The following is a 24,432-nucleotide window of genomic DNA, read 5'->3' as shown; positions in this document are numbered from 1 at the left end:
CCTCTTTCCTCTCGTGCTCTCTATCTCTCATTCTCTCTCTCTCAAATAAATAAATAAAATCTTTAAAAAAAAAGATTATTAAAAAAAAATGATAGGGACAGGGATGCCTGGGTGGCTCAGTCAGTTAAACGGCTGCTTTTGGCTCAGTCATGATCTCAGGGTCCTGGGATCAGGTGCTCTGCTCAGTGGGGAGCCTGCTTCTCCCTTTGCCTGCCACTCCCCCTGCTTGTGCTCTCTCTCTCTCTCTCTCTCTCTCCGAAAATAAATAAATAAAATCTTTAAAAAAAATGATAGGGACAAATGGGTAGGAATAAAATTAGGGAAGAACAAATATAGAAGAAAAGGTAGGGAAGGTTGTAAATATGGGAGAAGGGAAGAAAAAAGCTAAGAAAATGATGGGGGAAGGAAGACTGATACTCGAGAGTTATGTGAGTGAACTCAATACATCTTACTCCCCCCAAATAAGCCAATCCACAACGATTTGTGCAGTGTGACACTTGTGAGGTGATACTTCTGTGATCCCATAGGTAGGTGCAACATTATATATGTTTTATTGGCTGCTGGGATGATGCTATCTTCTTAAACAGACTGTCCCCACTAGCCTAAGATACCTTGTTGCCTTGTGGCTCCTAGAAGTTGACTTCTGTAATGTTTCTGTAAGCCACGGGAGCCAATAAAAGAACAGCAACAACAACACAACTCTCTGGCATTTTAAGGGTGATACGTTATGGGTGTATAAAATACAAAGGCAGCAGCATTTAGCTGCTATTACCTCTAGCAAACAGGAACTCTGTTTCTCTGAATTATACTCATTGGTGGACTGTAATTGATTGCTGCTCCCGAATCATTTATTTTATAAAACTCAATAAAAGAAAGTGATGAAAATGTGCCAGATGATTTCCGCAGAGGGAAGGAATAAAAGAGCTAGGAAAGAATGCAGCCTTGATTCATATTCACTCCCTGTTTTCTCAAATGCTGCCCCAGTCCTGGATGGAAGACTGTTCATTTCTCCTTGGCAGTTCCAGACCTAATGGGTGAAGCAAATTTCCCTGATGTTCTGTTTACCTCATTCTTGCTTTTATTTCCTTTGATAAAGACCTATTGGTATTAAAGATTGCAGGGGGTTTATTTTACGTTCAGATTCTGGTTCAATTACTTCCAGCTACATCAGTACACTGCTGAAGAAAGCTTCAGAAGGTAACAGAGCTAGTATGCAATGCTTTCCATCTCCCAGGTAGCAAATGCAATTGTTTTGTTTTTCACGGTCTTAAAATGACTGGATATCAGCAGCTTACACCCTGCAGGGCAAATCAGGATGCGACATAAAGTGTTTGGAATTGCTATGTTGGCATTGATAGCAGAACGGTAATAACAGAGTATGTCTGGACACCATAGGGCTTTTGGCAATGTCAACCGTTCATTCCCTGGTGGAGAATAGACTGTGTCATTCCAACTCACCTTTTATTTTCCCTCCTCTTCCTTGACCTGGAGAATTTTTTTTAGGATGAATTTACTCCTCCTTCCTTGCCATAGACACACTCTGATTCAAGAGCTGGCACTTCTCTTGTTATGTGGTACAAAGATAACTCTCTCCAATAATCTCTGTTCTCAAAGGGTTTTGTGCTTATCTAGCTCACCTCTGTTAAGTCGTGGTGACCTCCTAGATGTATTCAGCAACTAACAAACTCCTTGGATTTATACCCTTAAGAGTGGAAGAGGGGAGCCATGTAGAGAAAGTTGTAGATTATCTACCCAACCACCACAGGCACACACCCCTATCCACAAATACTTTACTTAATTTAGAGCTATTCCACAACTGGTGGCTAAGATTTCCATTTCATTCAGTCATTTTTAGCTAAAGAATTGCTGCCTTTGAAAACTCAGTGTCTGTTATCGCCACCATTGTATAAACAGGGTGCTAATGCTTCTATACAGCTATCCTCTTTTTTAGCATTTTCTCTGCCTAAACCTCATTGTTTGCAGTGTGATGAGTTTAGTCAACCATCTAGATTTTATTTGTTTGTATCTCACTTCTTTACAAAACTTATGTGAAATGGCTGACCAGTTTTTTTTCTTTTTTTTTTGTAAATGCCACATACCCAACACATAATCTTTTAACTGAGGTTTTGTATGTATATATAATTATGCAGTGGTATGTGTGTGTCTTGTAGGAAACAACACAATCATGACCCTGATGGGGAGAAAACGTTTTCCTGGACCCACCGATGTTCTTTTGGCTGGTCTAGGAATTAAAATGATATGAGACAGATTAACAGGAGAAAACTCAATTTAATTACCTGTGTACAAGGACTCCATGAGCGTATGGGGCCCATAGGCAGTCAGATAATCAAGGTTTATATACCATCCAGAGCTAAGGAAGGGTCTTCCTTCAATGGGAAGGAAGACAGTTGCTAGGTAGTTGACAAAGAGTGAATGTTTGGTAAACGAATGCTAGGTCCCCAAAACAATGGGACCTAGAGAGGAATTTTCACCAACAGACTTTGCTAGTTTCCTCCTTGTCTACCATGCCTGGTTCATTTTATATTCTACTTATATATGGGGATAGCTCCCTTCCTGCAACAGGTCCTGTATCTAAATTCTCTTAGGCAGTTGCGGGGTGGGGAGGAGTTTAAAAAGAAAACTTCTTGAATGTTCTGTTTCTTAAAAATAATCAACCTAAAATGAGGCCCCATGCCAAAGAGACACAGTCTGGGCTGGTAAATTTCCCTCCCTACAACACATTCTATAAAAAATCTACTACAAGATAGCCCAGAGACAGTGTTTACCTGGTTCATTGGCTTTGATGTTATAGAGGACTTCCAATTTGACTTTATGTATTAATCTCATAGTTTTGCTATGTATAAGACCTTCATTTTCCCTATATTTCTGATTCTCCAGAGCTTATGTTACTACCTGTTTTATGCATAAGGTTCATAGATAAGTTTCTTTCCATACTATGAAAGCATTTGTAATGGAAGCAAGTGTGTGGTATCATAGGATAATCATCAACCTATGCATAAAATCCAAATGGGAGCCCATTTTATTTCATTAATTCATGTAAACATCAACAATTAGCAAAGAAAAAAAAAAGCTGGGATAATATGGCATAACAGACTATTGCTTAGGGTGATTGATCTGCAGAATTCCCTTAACTTTCTTAAATAGTGTCAATGTCATCCCATGAATAAGGAGAATTCTTCAGGCCCCTCTGTTTAGAAATAGTTTCTGCAATCAAGAGCAGAAACTTTCCTTCTACCTTCAGATCCTCTAGTGATTTGCAGTTTCTTTCTTTTCCTTGTTCCCCCTTCTGCATTGTTAAGTGTTCATATTTTAAGTTCTTTGAACTGTGACCTGAACTTCTTAAAGAAAGTGAACTACGAAGGTCTAACTTTCAAAATAATATGATAGTCTGCTAGAAGAAATTGCCCACCCATGTGTTGGAAGAACTGGTGGAGAAGTGGAGCAGAGAGAGACTGTTCTTTTTGTCCTTTCCTTTATTTCTCCACCTCCTCTACCTAGAGATTGAACACCTCCACTGACATTGTCAACAAAGCTATTATTCCACTCATTGGTCAATACATGCTCATTTTCTGCTGAATGCCTGGGGAATTGATGCATTGTATGCCGATCTTTTTCTTGGGTTTATTTTCTCAGGGACAGTAATGCTTAATCCGTATTATGCATATCCCTGATTATGAGGCTGGGGTAGGGGATTAAATCATAGCTCACCTGCATGGAAACTCAAATACAAAGAAGCAAATTGAAATGATAGGCATCCGTGTTCTCAAAGAAAAGGGGCTGGTCACCTCAATCTTCTAGGACAAGTAGATTTCTGTCTTAACTTCATGAAAACCTCTGCCTGTCCATGGAGTTCATAGGGAACAAAAAGTTTCAAATGTAACAGGCTCTTAAATCAGAAAGTCACCCATTTAAGATGTCAGTTATTCAAAATCGGTATTCTCAGCCTCTGGACTGAGGAAAGAGTTTATGTGAAATACGTGAATATTTTGGGAGAACTCTGTGTAAGTTCAGTTACAGTTTTTTTGCTAAGAATGTTAACATCTGATGGTAATATATAAACAAATCCTAGTTCTTTTCCAGTCTTGTAACCTGAGGCAAGCCCTAAATTTACCAATTCAAGTCACTTCCTTTAAAGAGCTTCCTGTAAGCTCTCTACCTTGGAGGAGAAGTAATCAACTTCAGTATACAGTGATTGGTTCCTTCGTGCATATTTCCTCTGCACACCAGTGTACAGTTATTCTCCTACCCTCTGGTACAGTTGTTTGTGTGTGTTTTGTCTCTGCTTTCATGAATGCCTGAAGGCATAATAATATCTAGCTCACTGAGTTGCTGTGAAGTTTATGTGAAAGAACATATGTTGAATCCCATCTTCTGGTCCTGTTACAGTTCTGGAGATACAGGGGTAATTGGATACTTAGGAAAGGGAAAAGCTCAGGTAACCTGCTTAGCCCAGGATTGGTAAAGGGGGAACTACCTGTAAGTCCCCTCTGAGCAGTCTGGAGTGTTTCTCTAGGCACTGGTTCGTATTGGTGGCCAGTGAGCTCTATGAGACTCACAGACATGATTTCTTTGGTGGCTGTCAAGTTTTGTCTATTTTTGATATGCTTTATTTTGCTTATAAAATAACTAGTTAGCATTTCAAGATTGTTTTTATTTATTTGAGAGAGAGAGCATGAGAGAGGTGTGAGGAGCAGAGGGAGAAGCAGACTCCCTGCTGAGCACAGGGCCCGGTGCGAGGCTTGATCCTGGGACTGCAGGTGACCTGAGCCGAAGGCAGGCATTTAACTGACTGAGCCAACCAGGGGCTCATTGTCAGCATTTCAAAATCAAAGGATTTGATGTAGAAATCTAAATCTCCTGCCACACTTGGCTACAGTCCTGTATGACCAATGCTGAATAAGAACATAACTTTTATTTTTATATATTTATTTATTTATTTATATTTTATTATTATTATTATTATTATTATTATTATTATTATTATTATTTAGAGAGAGAGCGAGCACATGCAGCTTGGTGGGAGGCTGGGAGAAGGGGCAAAGAGAGAGAATCTTAAGTAGGCTTCATGCCCGACATGGAACCCAACTCAGGGCTCAATCTCATGACCTTGAGATCATGAGCTGAGCCAAAATCAAGAGTCAGAGGCTTAACTGACTGAGTCACCCACGCACCCCAAGAATATAACTTTTAGATGGGTGTTCTGCTTCTTTTCACACTCTATTTTGGCCTGCTTGCTTCATTCATCAGTGTTTCTCTCTTGGCCACTGGAACCATTTGTAGTTGAGACTCCCTTCTAGAATCATAGCTTCTTCAAAGACTTCATGGTTTGAGATATGAGCATAGATTGCCACATTGTTCTTTTCCTTCAAACTCCATCTTCAACTCTGTTTGCTTCCCTAAGCTAAAAAATATGCACATACAAAATAGGTTGTACTTCTCTTTTCTTAAATATTTAGTTCAGTGTTCTGAATAATTATACTAATTTTATAATGTCATATTCAGGGTTTATAATTTGGATGAACATATAATCTTCTATGAAAAGTAGGGTATGATTTAGAGCATGAACTTTGAAGTAAAAATTCCTTGGATCTGAAAGACTGAATCTACTAATATATAATGATCAGACAATATATAAAAATAGGTCTCACCCACACTCTGCAGCAACTAGACCAGGAAGCCATACCCCAACCTCTGTAACAATTGGTACTAGTCAGGACTTGATTAATAACTGCCAGCTTCCCTAATTTTTGCCCTTCCTTCCAACTTAGGGCCAAGCAGAGAAAGCCAAATATGTTCACCTGAACACTCATATAGGATACCCCATTTCTAGTTAGCTCACCTCAACTTTTGCTAAACCAACAGCCTTCAATCAGAGAATACCTGAAGCCTTTCCTTTCTTATCAAGTTTTCCAACTCCCCTGCCTGCCTTTGAGTTTCTGCCAATTGCAACTACAAGTGATGGTGGCTGACTCCTTGCTATAGGAACTTCTGAATAAATAGTGTTGGCTTATTCTCATTTGGGTGTTTTTCATTTATTTCCACAGCTGAAATCCTTATTCCTGCCCCTTACTAGTTATATAACCTTGTGCATGTGTCTTAGCCTCTGTAAGTCTTAGTTTCCTCATTCTGAAATGGAGATGTTAATGATACCTACTGCATAGAATCAAATCAGTTAATACAAGAAAATACATGTAAAACTCTAAAAGTGTCTGGTACACTGTAAGCCCATAATAGTGCTCAGTGTTTTTATTCATTATAATTATTTAGTTTTAGACACGAGGAAACAAATGAGAGAGAACAAAGGTCTTGCATAAAGTTCACAGAAAATGTCTGATCTGGGTGCAAACTCTCTACTAGGTTCAAATCTTGTGTTCTTTCATTGTACTTCCCAAAATTCCACTTTGCATACAGAGCACAGTCAGCAAATGTTTTCTAAATGAATGCATGAAAGAATAAGTAAATGACTGAGCAGACTGAATTGTTACGTAAGTTGCAAATACAACTATGGGTAAAGGGAGGAATCATTCACTCAACTGAAAAAGTGAAAAAGTGCATGTGTCTGGAAACAAAATGTGTTAAATCTTGTAAGGGGGTAAAATGATTTTAGAGCGGAAAGTATAGTAGAGATCATTTAGTCCCTGTGGTTTTCAAACTTTTTCAAACTCCACAATCATAGAAATTTAGAAAGGGAAAGTTTTTACAGAAATATCTCAATATCTAAACTTTAATCATAGGTCCTTTTTTGGTTATAAATGAAAGACTGAGAGACTTTTTCATTTTTTTTCTTGAACTTGATTCTTCCTATAAATATTGTTTGTGAATAATCTACCAACGTCAAACATTAATTCTCAGAAAATGGATAAATCATGACCAAAAGTAAGAAGCCGCTGAAACACTTTAATAAGGCTCATGTGTTTTAGTTTGGATTGCCTCAAAAGCAAACCAAGAGACAAGGATTTGTGTACGAGTAGTTTATTTAAGGTACAGCCTCAGGGAATACATGAAGTAGTGGGAAGTGAGATAGGGAATAGGAGAGAGCCAATAAAATGGTGTATTGATAAGTGTATTACTGTTATGGGCAACTGGTACTCAATTACACTGCGGACACTCTAAGAGAGAGTGAGGAATAGTCTATAGAATTGTCCCCATGAGGTGTGAGGCTGAGATTTCAGTCCCTCTTGGACTGAGGGATGGTCACTCCCATCTGCCTGTTTCTACCTCTTACAGACTAGAGACTCTCTTATGACAAGAGAATGAATATCTGCAGCCAGAGAGAGACAAGAAGTGATAAGTGTTCTAGGATTGTCTACTGGTGACCTCCAGGGTAACCCAAGGGGCTAGGACCAGAAAGGACAATATCTGCTATCCAAAGCCTTAACATGAGAAAGGACTGTTTAAGATATTTGGTTTAGCTTCATGTCTTTATCAAAATTAGTAATATTGTAAAAGGCAAATGATAAACTGGAGAAAATATAAATATGACAAAGGATTTTATCTTTCAAACATAAAACATGCATAAGGAAAGAGCTAAAAAAAAAGAAAAAAAAAAAAAAAAGGCCTGATAGAGAAATGGGTAGTAGTGATGAACACTAACTCATAAATGATAGACTAGAAATGGTAAAAACATGGGGAAGGGAGTGTTCATTATTCCATTAATCTAAGGAAGTTTATTAAAAGTGAGAGCTAGATTTTTCACATCTGCTGCCAAGGTGGAGGCAACCTTTTGGAAAGCAATTTGGCATCTATGTCAAAGGCTTTAAAGTTCTTCATCCCCTTTGATTCAGTCATTCCACTTTCTGAAAAATACAGCCTAGGGAAAAAAGCAAATAGATAGGGAAAAAGTACACAACTTCCTTGAAGCATATGGAATAGTTTAAAACAATAAACGACCTACATGGACAATATCATGCAGATGACTAAATATATTATAGATTCATATGAAGTATATTATATAAGCACTTTGCAAGGAATTTTCAATAGCATGCTGTGTTAGTCTCATTTGTTTGAAAGCAAGAAAATCTCATTCAAAACACATAAAACGTATAATATAACAGTGAGGACTTGGCATGCACCAATTCCTGTCCTAAGTAATTTTATGTGTATTAACTTGCTTAATCTTCTCCAGGGCCCAGTGACTGAATATTCTTCCTATCCCCATTTTACAGATGAATAAAATGAGACCACTGGGCTGTTAAGTATGTTGTCCAAAATTACACAGCTAGAAATGATGGAGTAGGGATTCAGACCGAGGCAAAGTGGGTATAAAGCCTGCAAGACTCTCGACCAGTCCTTTACTACATTTCACAGGAGGCTCCTAAAAGGATAAACTGAATTTGGGATGCTGTTAGGCCCTGGGCAGAAAGGACATGTCACTCTTTGGCACACACTCTCCCTCTGTCTCTCTCTCTGTCTTCTCTTATTCCCTCCTTCCCTTTCTCCTTCTCCTCTTTGCTCATTGTGTAGAGCCCTCTCCACCAGACTGTACTATAGGGATTTAACGGTGAACACAACTCTTGATAGGTACCCACTCCTGGATCAATTCATGTCCACTCCAAATTAAAGCCAATCTAGAGCTTTCTGAGATAAGAACTCCCACCTAGAGAAGTCATGATTATTGTCAGTGATGCTACTTATTAATGATATTTAGTGCTATTAATGATAATTATTATAAGTTCTCGTGTTGTTTACAATGTCTTACACACTCATATTTCCTCATATGGTCATTAAAATAACCTTGTGAAGCATGTAAAGCAGACACTAAAATCCCATCTTTTATTTTTTTCAAGTTTTTATTTAAATTCTGGTTATAATATTAGTTTCAGGTATACAATTCAGTGATTCAACACTCATATACAACACTTGGTGCTCATCATCACAAGTGCTCTCCTTAATGCCCACCACTCATTTAACCCACCCATACCCCCACCACCTCCCCTCTGGTCACTATCAATTTGTTTTCTGTAAGTAAGTATCTGGGTTTTTTATTTGTCTCCCTGTCTCTCTTTTTGTTCCCTTTGCCCATTTGTTTTGTTTCTTAAATTTCACATATAACTGAAATCATATGGTATCTGTCTTTCTCTGGCTGATTTATAAGATCCCATCTTTTAGATGAAGAACATCAGCATTAGAGAGACTCACAGTAAGATTTCAGACAGACCTGGCTTCAAATACTACACGCCTACCTGCGGGCTGACTTTGGTAGGTCACTGAACCTCTCTGTTTCACTCTGTGAAATAAGAACATTCCTAGCACAAACCCCATTGGTTACTGTGACATTTAAACAAGATGATGTAGGAAGTTCGGAAGCCAAACCACTGTTCTTTGTTCTTTTTGTTTTGTTTACACATCAGAGGAGGAGATGCTACGATCTCCAGTACAGTGCTAGTAAAGAGTAAGCCTTCCATGATGCTTTGCTATTGTTACCACTTGTAAAGATAGAAAGAAGCAACTTGTTTCCTTTTAGTTCTTATAGTAGACTCCAAGCTAGCCCTGCAAGAAAGGTCTCAGTGCCCCACTGCAAGGACTGTGGTTAGCCAAAAATCTTCAGGGGGTAAGTCCTTCAGGATCTGTCTTAGCATTTCAGTCAAGGTCACACTCTTCTTGCAGCAAACTCTAGCCAATGATCATCTGAGTCAGTGGTAGCTGACATCAGCTCTTCTCAGAGCGGCCCCCAGAAAGGAACTGAGCAAGACAGTGGAGAAAGTGTACAAGGACTTAGTTATTTCCATCCAAGGTAGGTTTCTCTAGTGGGCAGTCCTTTTCCAGACTCTCAATGGACTAGAAGAAATTTTGCCAAGTCAAAGGGTCCCCGTTGTCCAATCCAGCCTTTGGCTTTTGTTCTTTCACGGGTATTGCTTCCAAATGCATGTCAGCGTGTGGTTTCTAGACCATAACCTCATTGTTTAATGCAGCCAGTGAAGCCTGCTTTCAGGCCAAGATTTCTTGACTTTGGTACCACTGACATTCCGTGTTGTGAAGTATGTCCTCTGCATTCAAGGAACGTCAACAATATCCTTGGCCTCAACTCACTAGATACCTGTAGAAAGATTAGAGCAGCCATCTCTAACCCACTCCACCCCACCCCACCCCACACCCATCGCAATAACTAACATTATTTCTAGGAACTGCCTAGTGTCCCCCGCTGAGGACCACTGGTGTAGGCACATGCCTTCACTTTACCAATGAGGAAACTAAAATCAAAAGAGTTAACTTGATATCATATGATCTCACTGATAGGAGGAATTTGAGAAACAACACAGAGGATCATAGGGGAAGGGAGGGAAAAATGGAACAAGACGAAACCAGAGAGGGAGACAAACCATAAGAGACTCTTAATCTCAGGAAACAAACTGAGGGTTGCTGGAATGGTGGGGTGGGAGGGATGGGGTGGCTGGGTGATAGACTTTTGGGAGGGTATGTGCTATGGTGAGCACTGTGAATTGTGTAAGACTGATGAATCACAGACCCATACCTCTGAAACAAATAATACATTATGTGTTAATTAAAAAAAAAAAAAAAAAGAGTTGACTTGCCCAGTTATATAGCTAAATTCAAGATAGAAGTAGGCCTAGAGCATAGGTTTCTGCTATTTGTAATCCAGGATGCTTTTAAGATTTTGAACTAGAAAAACACAAAATTTACAAGAATAATAGCATTGTCTTCTACTTTCAGACTGGAAGAGCCATAGGTGAAAAATTCCAGAACAAAAGAATTATTGTTCATATTCTTCTTTATACCTCTGTGAAGAAGATGTTGTAACCTCTACCACATCACAGCCAGGAAAACTATGGAGTTCTGTGCCACTTGGGCTGCTAGTTTAAATCTCTTCTGTTTAATTGATTCCTTATGGAAACACTTGAAAATCATCAGGGTTTTTTAGGTGTGAAACTATTGATTGGTCTTCCTCCAAATGGACTTAACTCATATGGGTCTGTTCAGTGCAGATCAGCCTTCTGATAACCTTCTGTGTCATCTCTTGTAAAAAGTTTTCCATGCATTCCACTGCCCTGACCTTTCTGTGGAGATGAGGTTTCTGTGTTTACATAGTGTCCATCCTGTAGCTCTTGCAACTAGAGCTCTCTTACTGTCACATTCTTGACCGATTTCCCCTCTTGGACCATGATGGCCTGAGCCTTTCAACATTTGATGCCTAATTCTTGAATTCTTAACTCAGTAGATGTTTTGGGAATGAATGAATAAATAGATAAATGATTAAAAGCAGCCAGATGGGGTGTTATATGAAACAGATGAATAACTGAACTCTACTTCTGAAACTAATGATATACTGTATGTTACTTAATTGAATTTAAATATAATAATTTTTTAATTTTTTTTGAATTATTTTTTCTTTTTAAAAATTTATTTTTTTCTTTTTTTTATTATGTTATATAAATCACCATACATTACATCATTAGTTGTTTTTTTTTAAAGATTTTGTTTATTTATTTGACAGAGAGAGCGAGAGAGAATAAGCAGGGGGAACAGTAAAGGGAGAGGGAGAAGCAGGCTCCCCGCCAAGCAGGGATCCTGATGTGGGCCTCGATCCCAGGACCCTGAGATCATGACCTGAGCCAAAGGCAGACGCTTAACCATCTGAGCCACCCAGGCACCCCTCATCATTAGTTTTTGATGTAGTGTTCCATGATTCATTGTTTGCCTATAACACCCAGTGCTCCATTCAGTTCGTGCCCTCTTTAATACCCATCACCAGGCTAATCCATCCCCCCACCCCCCTCCCCTCTAGAACCCTCAGTTTGTTTCTCAGAGTCCACCGTCTCTCATGGTTCATTTCCCCCTCCGATTTCCCCCTCTTCATTTTTCTCCTACTATCTTCTTCTTCTTCTTCTTTTTTTTTTTTTTTTTTTAAAGAAGCAGCCAATGACTCTGCCGGGAAGATCATTATAAGAGGAAAAATATGTGGGTGTTTTTTTTTCTTATTCTTTAGGAGTTTGCTGTGTTCCTTACCTGAATCTTGACTTTCTTCTCAGGCAAAGTTAAGAGGAAGGTGTCTTGAAACATTCCTATCAAATCAAATACTTTTGCGAATGTTCGGGTCAGGCATTCAGTCCTATGCTCACCTAAATGTAATGCAGACCTGTCTGTGTGATAACATCTAACCTTAGCAGTAGCTCATTTTTGTTCTGAGATTTAAAAGCCTGATCCTGGGGTAATGAATTTGTAATGCAGCACAGGAAAATCGGCTGCTGAATGACTGACAAAAGTAATTCAGATTCTTTTTATAAACCCCATTCTATCCATTGCCAGGCATTATTATGGAACAATAATGATTACACAATACTCAGGAAAAAAAAATCTGTAAAGCAGGATTATACTTATTTAAATATTGCTTATCCAGGTATTTATTATAATAAGATAATGATCTCACTGTGAATTAGCTATCAAGTGAGATGTTCTGGTTGTTTGTAAAGTTTAATTCTATACTAAAAAATAATCTTGGAATGTAGTCACTGTAACAGCTAATGAATAAATATGAAGCTTATTTTCAAGCCATTTACACATTAGGAAATTTAGGTTTTAGCCCTCATTATTTTATCACATCCAATATAAAATTATAGACAGGCTTTGTCTTGATAAGTGAAATAATTTGCATGCATCAATCACAGCAAAAAAGACAAGGCTTAACATTTCTCATATATTAATACTGATGTGCAATTTGAGTTTTAGCTTGAAAGGGCAAAGAAGTATTTCTTTGATGCAATTAGTGTAGATCTCATTGCTTGAATAGCAATGTGTATTAATCAAATAGTATTTATTTATTATTTTTGTAAAGATTTTATTTATTTATTTGACAGAGAAAGTGAGAGAGGGAACACAAGCAGGGGGAGCGGGAGAGGGAGAAGCAGGCTTCCCGCTGAGCAGGGACCCCGATGCAGGGCTTGATCCCAGGACCCTGGGATCATGACCTGAGCCGAAGGCAGACACTTAACGACTGAGCCACCCAGGTGCCCCTCAAATAGTATTTATTAAACAATAATATTTACTTAGTACTGAGCTGAATGTTGGAATATAAGAACATATAACTAATTTTAAAATATGATCATGACTATCAGAAACAGTATACGCTCAGTGAGAAGACAATATATATGTGTTTGTATAATGTGTTGATAGTTTTATTTTTATTTGAACTTGAAAATTTCTTGAGTCTAAGAGGTGTAATTCAGGAAAGGGCCATGGTACAACAGCTCTGGAGTTCTGGATTGAATCCCAGCTCCATCTTTACCATCTATGTACATACCAGCTTAGACATATTATATGCAGTCTCTAGCCCAGTGATTCTCAAACCGCTGCATGTCAGAATCACGTTAGATTTTAAAAACCCCAAAGCCCAGGCATCAGGATTTTTTTAAACATCGGTTTCAGGGTGATTTCAGTGAGCACCCAAGGTTGTGAATGATTAATCTACTTCACTATTTCTCAAACTTTAATATGAATATCAATTGTCTTATTCACTATGGAAAGTGCAGTTTTCTCATTCAGGAGGCTTGGTGTGGGACCTGAGATTTTGCATTTCTCACGGGCTCCCATGTTGGCTCTTCTCATCACAAATTCTGAGTTTCTTAACATTTTTTCTAATGTGTTTCATGCATTTACCTTTGGGGGATGGATTGTAAATTACTTCATCAATTGCACCTTTAGTTCACGAACATTACTTTCCATAGTGTCTAATTAAACATTTAATGCATACATTAAGGTTTTCTTTTTTTAAAATTCTATGTGCTTTTTTTTTTAATTCTAATAGTTCTGTTTGGTTATTTTTCAACTTTTCTTGTTCCATATTCAAAGTATCTGATTCCTTTCTGATATTTTTTATTAAATTACTTTATGTCTATAAGAGTTAGAAAGATACATTTTGTGTATCTTCATTTTATTCCACCTATATACCATGTCTGCTAAATGTTCATTCATGAGGGGAATATTGTATAAGTGTTTTTGAAATATTGAACTTATTTTTACTGTATCTATGGAGCTCATTCCAGTGTAGTTTTGCCAATGCTTATAATAAGAGTTGTACCAGCAATAACATTAGATTTGGCAAAAATTTATGCTAATTTTGGAGTCTAAAGCCAGTGATACATTTATAGAACATCAAACCTAATATTTCAGCAGTCTATGCTTTCCTCTCCCAAATCTCTGTTGTGACATGTTTTCTTATTGGTTTTCTGTACTATAGGTAGATTTTTTGTCTTTTTTTTTTTTTAATTCAGGGTGAAGCCCTTGTGGGTTGAAGCTATATGCAGAGTCCCAAAACTGTCTCATGCAGAACCAAAACTTTTCCACTGTTTATATATAAGCTTTAATACACACCTACTTTCTCTCTTTACCCCAAAACCTTTATACTTATCTGAAACAGTGGTCACATTAATACATATAAATTATTTCTTTATGATTCATTTCTTTTTTGTTTTCTAGGACCTAAGAATTTATCTTTTCCTTGTGTCAATTATTATTCATTTTATTTATTTAATTTTTTATTTTTTTAAAAGGTTTATTTATTTGACAGAGAGAGACACAGTGAGAGAGAGAGGGAACACTAGCAGGGGGAGTGGGAGAGGGAGAAGCAGGCTTCCTGCGGAACAGGGAGCCCAATGCGGGGCTTGATCCCAGGACCCCGGAATCACTACCTGAGGGGAAGGCAGACACTTAAAAACTGAGCCACCCAGGTGCCCCAATTATTATTCATTTTAAAAAGACAGTATTTTATCCAGCTTTTCCAAGTACTTGTTATAGAATTTTCAAGGTTTTTTTTTTTTTTTTTTGTCAGTCATTTTGCCGAGCATAAAGCCATCTCTATAAGTAATTGGTACTTTACAAATAATATCCTAAAGTATTTTAGGCAATAGCCCTTGTTTTCTATACAAAAAAACCCCACAACAAAACAACAACAGAAAGATGTTCCTTCAATATTTTGATGGCACAGTTTCATGTGTGTTGGGGGAAGGAGGTGTAGAATGCAAAGGAAATGCCTAGTGTACCTATGCCTTTGTTGTGCAGTGCTTTCTAGCATAAGGATAGTGTTGCCCAATTTCACACCATTGCATCAAGCTTTTGCTTCTTTCCTCACTGCAGTAGCATGAGACAGTGTGAGGAAGAGGAAGAACATGGCTAGAAAGGGCTTTCTTGAATTGTCTTTCTATATGTCACCTGGTATTACTGTATTCTTGGCCAATGTCATTTCTCACATTGAGCCCAGCCATCCTCTATTTCTCAGATTTCACACAATTCCATCAATTTTCTTCTCTCTTTCATAGTATTTTATACCTTTAGATGCAAGGAACTCCAATAAACAAGCTAGTACTCCACTCTGTATAGAATATCTGAAATATTTATTGATTACTCAATTAGCAGAAGATGGATTAGTAACTTTATCAGTAGTCAGTCATGAAAGAGTATATAAACCAAGATACCATTAGGCAAGAGATGTCACATGGTGGGTAAGTATTCCTAAATGCTGATGCTATTGGTGTGAGGCACCTAGTAAGAACCACATTTGACAAAGATTTATGAAGTAATGTTTCCATGGAAGATATTCATTCATTTATCCTTCTAGTAAGTATTTATTCAATACCTTAGCCTGTGTCCACTGATGCCATAGTGAGGTGATGTTAGACCCAATTCTCAATTTCATTTACTCCTTCCCCATTCTTTGAGCTAGACAATTAGGTTATCCTCAAACTTACACAAAATCTCACGCAAATGTCTTTGCACCCTGCCTTACTGCAAGACTACCAGTCCAAAGACTTTCTTTTTTAAAATTTTTTTTGTTATGTTAATCGCCATACATTACATCATTAGTTTTTGATGTAGTGTTCCATGATTCATTGTTTGCGTATAACACCCAGTGCTCCATGCAGAATGTGCCCTCTTTAATACCCATCACCAGGCTAACCCATCCCCCCCTCCCCTCTAGAATCTTCAGTTTGTTTCTCAGAGTCCATCATCTCTCATGGTTCATCTCCCCCTCCGATTTACCCCCCTTCTTTCTTCCCCTCCTGCTATCTTCTTCTTCTTCTTTTTTTTTTAACATATAATGTCTTATTTGCTTCAGAGGTACAGATCTGTGATTCAACAGGCTTGCACAATTCACAGAGCTCACCATAGCACTTAGTCTCCCCAATGTCTATCACCCAGCCACCCCATCCCTCCCATCCCCCACCACTCCAGCAACCCTCAGTTTGTTTCCCATGATTAAGAATCCCTCATATCAGTGAGGTCATATGATACATGTCTTTCTCTGATTGACTTATTTCGCTCAGCATAACGCCCTCCAGTTCCATCCATGTCATTGCAAATGGCAAAGATATAGAATAGAAGCACTATATTACATGTGCCCTTCACTGTATAAGTTATTGGGTTACAATGAATCAAAACAGATAGGGCCCTTTTACAAAAAGAGTATGATATACTGGGAAAGATAGTTATCAAAGGATTCACTAATAATGCTTGTTTTTGTTTTGTTTTGAGAGTATACACAGCCATGGCTTATATCCAACCTGCATTCATGTTCTCTTGACTGGTTGTTTTGAATGATGTCCATTCTGATGGGACCAGTGTCTATTTTGATTTGTCAGTGCTCATGCTCCACTGGCTATTAAATGATTTCATTATCTCCTCTGGTAGGCTGCTCTGAGAGCTCAGGGAGGCATCACTTGAGATCTCCAGCAGTTGTTTCTTGTCTACCCCTCCCTACTCAACACAAAAATGTGGATGATTTTTCATAGATCCATAGGTCAGTGCATGGATTGTATTAGACATATGCAGTCCAATACTGTGGCCACAAAGCTCATGTGGCTATTGAACACTTGAAATGTGGCTTCTTCCAACCGAGATGTGCCGCAAGTGTAAGCTATGTATTATATTTTATTAAAATTTTTTTTTGCCTATTATATTTTAAAGACAGTAGAATTTAAAATGCCTCATTAATTATTTTATACTGACTGCATACTAAAATGATACTATTCTGGGTATGTTGGGCTAAGAAAAATATATAACTAAAATGAATTATAACTATTTCTTTTTACCCTTTTTTAATGTGGCTATAACAAAATTTGTAATTACAAAATCTTCTTTTAAAAAAGGGAGGTGCCTGGCGGCTCAGTCGGTTAAGCGTCTGCCTTCTGCTCAGGTCATTATCCCAGGGTTTGGGATCCAGCCCCGCATCAGGCTGCCTGCTCAGCAGGGAGTCTGCTTCTCCTTCTCCCTCTGCTCTCCCCTTCCTGCTCTCTCTCTCGCTCATTCTCTCTCAAATAAATAAATAAAATCCTTAAAAAATTTTAAAATTACACACATGGCTCATGTCATGTCTATTTCAAAGTATGGTTTTAGACTTTAGATTTAATTTTTTTAAAAAGGCAATTATATATATAAATGCGCCATTTTTATGGTTTAGCAAAATGAGGTCCAGTAATGGGAAATGAGTTACTCAAAACACAGAATGGAGTAATACTAGAAATAAGCTTGTGGACTGAGCTTTGCTTTTAAACTTCTAATATTTTTAACACTTTTAATACTTTTAACACTGATTTTGAAGTTAGCCCTTATGGTGTTCAAAGGAAACACATTAGTATGAAAAGTGTTTTGGAGATATGAAACCCTATCTCTTGAACATTGATCGTAAGATATTTTATACAAAAGAAAAAAACTGGAATCATAAATGTTTTTCTGCCTCTTACCATTTTCTCTTATCATAGGTTTTAGGGAATAGAAGTAGCCAACTTAAACCTTTTGGTTTCTTATGGAAAAACAAAATTCAGATACTTAACAATTGTGTAGTTACTAGGTTGTGTAAATGGAAGGAAATAGTCAAGTAACCAAGACTGCAAATAACCCCAAATTCAGTTATAAGTTTGTGATTTTATATACTTTTTTGGAGGGTGAGATGAGAGTGTTTTCCTTCATGATTATTTATTATATATTTAGAATTTAAATGAAATTGTGTATTCTAGACCCATATTCATTCACCACTAAGTATTTGGACTATAAGCATGATCAGTGCCAATTAATATACAATTTATGAAAAATAATGAAACATGATAGGTAAATAATACAGTTGGCAAAAGTTTGTTTGTAATATGCTTATTTAAATGAAATGAGATAGAATACATACCATTTAAAACCTTTTAAAATCATTGTTGAGCTCATAGGTGAAAAGGATATAATCCCTCAGAAATACCGTGGAAGGTTATTAAGAACACTTGGAAAGTGCCATGTGAGGAACTGTACTCATTTGGGATTAGCAAAACCTACCCCTCCCCTAAGATAATGGCTTATATCTCATGACTTTATCCTTTTCTGTAAGGAAAGGTAGGCATTGGTATCTTTCATTTTGCTATGGCAGCTCCATGATGACATCAGGGACCAGGCTACTTCCAACTCTTTGTTCCACTATTCCTGGGTTGTGTGACTTACTCATGATGTAAAATAAGAAGTGAAACTCTAGATATCAGAGCTTGCTTCAGAAAACTAATTGGTCAAAGCATAAAGAAGTATTTCATGGCTCCCTTTAAAGAAATGTCTTTGAAATCCCACACGACAACCCCACTTATATCTCATTGGCCAGAGCTTATTTGTTTTTCTTTAACTGAACAGCAAAACACTGCTAAAGTTTGTTGGTTTTGTTATTAAGGGATATGAGAAAATAGATTCTTGGGTCAGCCATAAACAGATCATATTATGATCTACACATTTGCTTCCCAGATATTTATGCATGCCCTTCCTCTCTAAACCTCAAAATTTTATCCATTTACTGTATCCACACATCATCAAGGAAATTGGAGTGATGGGCAGTCCTTTCCTATAGGTTCAGGTAAATTTTATGGGATCTGAAGACCAATATACTAAAAATGTCAGTTATTGGATGTTAACAAATCTAATATGTGAAAAGTAAAGAAGGAAGAACATTAAAACTCTTTTCAGAAAAGGAGAGAGTAACTCAAGGGTATTGAGAGTAACTCTCAATAATGTTGAGAGTAACTCAACATTATTTCAGAAATAATGAAAGTTCTTTGTTCTGGTTCTGTCTCCAGAAGGTCTTCATTATCCATTAATATCCATATCTATGTTTTAGGGGAGGAAGTAGAATATAAGCCCTTCTTAAGGAGCTATACCTTTTGGTAAGAGATTGAGAAAATAGAAAATGTTTTTAGGATTAAGTTATAGGCTTGATATTATTTTGGTAACATAATTCTTCTAAAATTTGTTAATTATCTGGACTATTAGCTCCTAGACCATCCTGTGTATGAGTAATCATACCCAACAATCTTGTCTAAGGGGTATTCAGCCAAAATTGGTCAAGATAATCAGAGTCTGGAAACTATGTGAAACTGGCATCAAATTGAATGAATGTAGCCAGAAGAAAGTTTGAGAAGAGGCCTGATCACCGTCTTGTAATGCTGATACATCGTCAAGTGGCAAAGAGGAATATTTATCTTGTGTTACTTCAGAAGGTAAAACAATCCCTAGTAGAAGTAAATTCTAGGAAGGCAGGTATTGATGAAATTTGAAAGAAACAAAATAGAATAAAACAAAATAAACACTCTTTCCAATAGTTGGAGCTGCCCCAAATTTGAAAGTCTCCCTCAGGAGGTTCCCTTGCTAGTTTTGGGGGCTCTTTGGAAGGAATTTCTAGTGTGGAAGGTTAAATTAGCTAATCCCCAGGGTTCCATCCTACTCTGCTTTCTATGTTTCTATGATTCTATGAAACTGAAGACAAAAATTGGACAAGTATTGATTCAGAAGAACCCAGAGAGGCATGAAGCAACTACTGAAACATATCAAACTGTCTTGCAACCTGTTGTAAAAGATTTATGCTACTCCCTTAAGAGCAGCCACAAAGTTAAGATTGTCCAATCTTCATCTTCCAGTTAGCCATTTGATCTCCTTGAATGCCCGACACAAGTTTTTGTGGTCATTTGACCTACTTTGAATTCCTGACACAAGGGAGTTGTCATAAAACAAAAGGGCTCTATAAGTTAACATTTTGTTCTTCAGGAAATGCATTCTGTTTCACAGGCACATTTATAGACTTATTCATTTTTTTGTAGATGTGTTTAGTGAGTCATGGGATTTGTCTTGGTTGGTGAGATGGGGGCAGTTGTTTTTAGTGACAACTAAATCCATGGTACTGTATTTTAAAGTTGTCTTTTTCTATTGCTTTGACTTCACTTGAACAGTGACTTTCCTCTCTGCACTTGTCTTCAAGTTCAGAGGTTTAAATGGAGTCCTTAGTAAGGGTATTTTGTTACAGAAATTTTTAGGTCGGGGCACCTGGGTGGCTTAGTCAGTTAAGCGTCTGCCTTCAGCTCAGGTCATGGTCCTGGCGTCCTGGGATGGAGCCCCTGAGTTGGGCTCCCTGCTCAGTGGGGAGTCTGCTTCTCTCTCTCCCTCTGCCCCTCCCCTGGCCCACATGCTTTCTTTCTCTCTCTCAAATAAATAATTTTTTTTTAAATTGGAAATTTTTAGGTGAAAAAAATTCTGTTTTTTGGCAAGGTATATGGGACATTCAAAAACTACATGCATATAGCTAAGGAAGGAGAAAAGCATTTGCTTATTTGGTAATTATTCATTAAGTTTTTACACACCTCCCTTGTGTCAGGTGCTGAACTTGGCATTAAAGATAAAATGGTGACCAAGTCAGACACAGCTGTCTTTGAGGTACATGTATCCTCATCTGGGAGTAACATGAGATAAATTCTAAAAATGTTACAATAGGGGAAGACGTTGATGCTAGGGAGATGGCAGAAAGGGAAACTAATGTGGACTTAGTAAATCAGAAATTGATGCTATGTTGGCTCCGCAGTGTGAGTAGGAAGAGGTAAGAATGAGAAAACCAGGCTTAGCTGGTTTCCCAGACACTCTATATATTCATCCCAACTTAACACTGTGACCAGGGCAGAACTTTTTTTCTGGGACCCAAAGGTCATACATTTTTAAAGACTTTCTTTAAGGAGAAAACAAACAAGCAAAGTATAAAAACACAATTGGGGACAAAATAAGTCGCTATTTCAAATGAGAGAAATAATCACAAGAAAATTCTGAAATTTTAGAGGTTTAGAGTCTTTTCTTCTGAATTCTTTGTAGGCCATTTTCCAGAAATGCTTATGTAGATAATGCTTCTGTATGCAACCTGGCTTTCCCTCCCCACCCAGAATCCTCTGGGACTCTTAAGTAACTCTCAGTGCCCATAGGCTGCTATGCAAGTGAGGGATCTTGAAGCTCCGTTAAATATAAAATAAACCCGCCTTACCAGTGACTCCAGTTTAGAAGTAACGGGAGGTGGAAGTCTTGTTTTATGTATGTTATGACTTTTGGAAATTTACTGTGAATTCTTGATAAAAATCATACCTCAATTACCCAGGTGATGGCACAGGCTCTGGTTTTGACACACTTGAGTTTGAATTCTGGTTCTGCAGGTGATTAGCTGTTTAAGGTTAGGCACACGGATTAAACTCATGGAGGCTCAGTTTCCTTATCTGCAAAACAGAGATAATAATGATACCCATCATTTAGAATTCTGGTAAAAATTAAATAACCATCATAATCACCATCGTCTTTGTCTTCTTAAATACTTGGTAGTAAGGAAATTCATGGAGAACATCACGATTTGCAAATATTAAAATACAAGTCAACAAGAATGTATAGAACTTATAAACCAGTATTATAATTATACCTAACTTTAGGTAAACTTTGTAGTTAACAAAGCATTTCCATGTTTACTATGCCATCTGATCTCACCTGATTCTGCCAGGACTGCTATAGGACTGGGACCCTTCACTGTTTGCTCTCAGCATCCATTCTGATTGGACAATGTACTTGACATTCTAGTTGCTGGATATTTTGAATACCATTCTTTAGAAAAACATAATTAGGCTTCACTGTTATAATTTTTTTAATATGAAGTGACTGAAACTGAAAAGAATGACTTGCACAAAGACTCACAGGTTACAAAGGAGATGGGTTACATTGTTTGGAAATGAACTGTCAAACTCCAACTTTGGTGCTTATTCCACAATATCAAAACTCAGTAGCTCTTATAACATTAGTCTAACCTCAGGTCATCTAGGAATTAATAATAAAGGCAAACCAGGTAGAGCTAATTTCACAGATATTCTAAAAGGCAGTACTTACACTTACGTTTCCTTCCTTCTGGTGGAAGACTCACCAATGGGCTCAGAGCTGTTGCTGGAATTAAGAGCATTGGAAGTATTGCATTCTAGTTTATGTGACACTGGGGATGTGCATGGGCAAGGCCTTACAGAGGCCTGGATGATGACTGAGGATTGAAGTAACTGGTGAAGCAGAGAGAGAGGAACCCATCAGCTTACACTTAAGAAAGCTATCGTTAATGAACATACAGTTAATGCAATGAGTCCATAACCAACATTGACGACTTAGTCATTATCATTAATTCCTTTCCTTGCAACATTTCAGCCTCTATCTATAATATGCGTCAGTGGATTTCAAACTGTGCAGTGTACTAAAGTGTTTCCTTCAGAGCCCCTTCAATCACCTCAGTGGAGGAAAGAGTTGAAGGGACGGGCACAGTGTCTGGCATCTTTCAAAACTGAGGGTAGTGGGTGCCTATTTATCTCCGTTATATGTTGAACTTGTTCTTAAACTTTCCTTTGAAAGAGGATGCTTATCTTGGAAGTAAATTTAGAAACTGCTGTAAAGCATATGGGAACAGAATCTAGGTGGAAGACCCATTCCACCACTTTTTAACTCTGATGTTGGGTAAGTTACTTCACAACTCTGAAATTCACTAAAAACAGATTTGGGGGGAAGAAAAAAAGGAAGACTACCTTCTCCCACGTAGTTGATGAACTGTTGAAATCATATATGTATGGTGGTCATTTAACCTGTAGAATAAGACATCAATTTTAGTTATTACTATTAAAATCTCATCAGTGGTACATTTGATGGCCAGTCAGTACATCTGACTTAATCAGCATATAAATATTCTTGGTAAACAAAGGCAAAATGCATTAGGTGACTACTCATGAGAATTGTTACCCACACCTATATATTTTGAATTTGATCCCAAAATTTTGCCTGAAGTTAAATTGATTATGTCAGAAGGGTATATGTTCCACCACTATAAATCACTTGGATGACTTTACAAAACAGGCCTTCAGCAGGACAACAAATGCACAACTCCATTAAATAATATACATAATCAGGGTCTGCATTTCTTGCTACTTATGTTATTTTTTTTCTTTTAGGATTATACTTGAATACAACTGAATATCAAAAAAGAAACGATTAAAAAATGGGAAGAGGATCTGAATAGACATTTTCCAAAAAACGATGTACAGAGGGCCAACAGGTACATAAAAAGAGGCTTAGCATCACAAATTATCAGGGAAATGCAAATCAAAACACAATGAGGTATCACTTTACATCTGTTAGAATGGCTAATATGAAAAAGACAAGAAATGACAAGTATTGGCCAGGATGTGGGGGAAAGGGAACCCTTTTGTTCCCTTTGGTGCACTGTTGGAGGGAATGTAAATTGGTGCAGCCATTATGGAAAACACTATGGAGGTTTCTCAAAAAATTAAAAATAGAACTACCAGGGGTGTCTGGGTGGCTCAGTTGGTTATGTGGCCACATCTTGATTTTGGCTCAGGTGATGATCTCAGGGTCCTGGGATCAAGCCCAGCATCCGGCTCCACACTCAGTGCAGAGTCTGCCCTGAGGATTCTCTCCTCCCTCTCCCTCTGCCCTTCCCCTAGTCACTTGTACTCACTCTCTCTCTCAAATAAATAAATACATCTTTAAAAAAATAGAACTACCAATATGATCCAGCGATTCCACTAAATATTTATCCGAAGAAAATAAAAACATGAATTTGAAAAGATATATGTACCCCTATGTTCATCACAGCATTATTTACAAGAGCCAAGAAATGGAAGCAATCTCAGTGTTCACGGATAGTTGAATAGATAAAGAAGATGTGGTATAATGGAAGATTAATCATAAAAAAAGGATGAAATTTTGCCATGTGTGACAACATGGATGGACCTAGAATCTATCATGCTGAGTGAAATAAGTCAGAGAAAGACAAATACTGTAGTTCATTTATATAGGGAATGTAAAAACAAAACAAACATACCAAATAAAACAAACAGGCTCATAGATATAGAGCACAAACTGATGGTTGCCGGATGGGGGCATGGGGATGGACAAAATAGGTGAATTGGATTAAAGGTCCACTTCCAGCTTTTGGAGTCCACTCTGACCTGGGCTTGGCCCTTGAGCGAGGAGGTTTGTGGCAGACACCGGGGCCGGGTGTTTTGAGCTCCAGACAGGGTGAGGGAGGTTATTTGCAACAACCATCTAGGTAAGAAGGTCCATGTTAAATGCAACACTAATGACCCCATCAGGGGCCTTAAG

At 37.7% G+C, this 24,432-nt stretch overlaps 1 protein-coding gene across 3 annotated transcripts in view; it reads left to right on the top strand.

Moving 5' to 3' along the window:
* LRRC4C (leucine rich repeat containing 4C) overlaps positions 1–24,432 on the top strand; it is a 1,194,180-nt gene that overhangs the window by 662,987 nt on the left and 506,761 nt on the right. For 2 of the 3 annotated variants that reach the window (XM_027577721.2, XM_027577717.2), the window contains exon 4: positions 23,259–23,362. The exons of the other annotated variant lie outside the window; for it this stretch is intronic. The gene's annotated coding sequence lies outside the window, so the exon portion shown is untranslated. The remainder of the gene's footprint in view (positions 1–23,258; positions 23,363–24,432) is intronic. 3 annotated transcript variants of the gene reach the window in all.

The sequence above is a fragment of the Zalophus californianus genome, chromosome 11, assembly GCF_009762305.2.
Source record: "Zalophus californianus isolate mZalCal1 chromosome 11, mZalCal1.pri.v2, whole genome shotgun sequence".
Classification (NCBI taxonomy): domain Eukaryota; kingdom Metazoa; phylum Chordata; class Mammalia; order Carnivora; family Otariidae; genus Zalophus; species Zalophus californianus.
The sequence above is the reverse complement of the archived record's forward strand: the minus strand, read 5'-3'. Positions and strand labels throughout refer to the sequence as shown.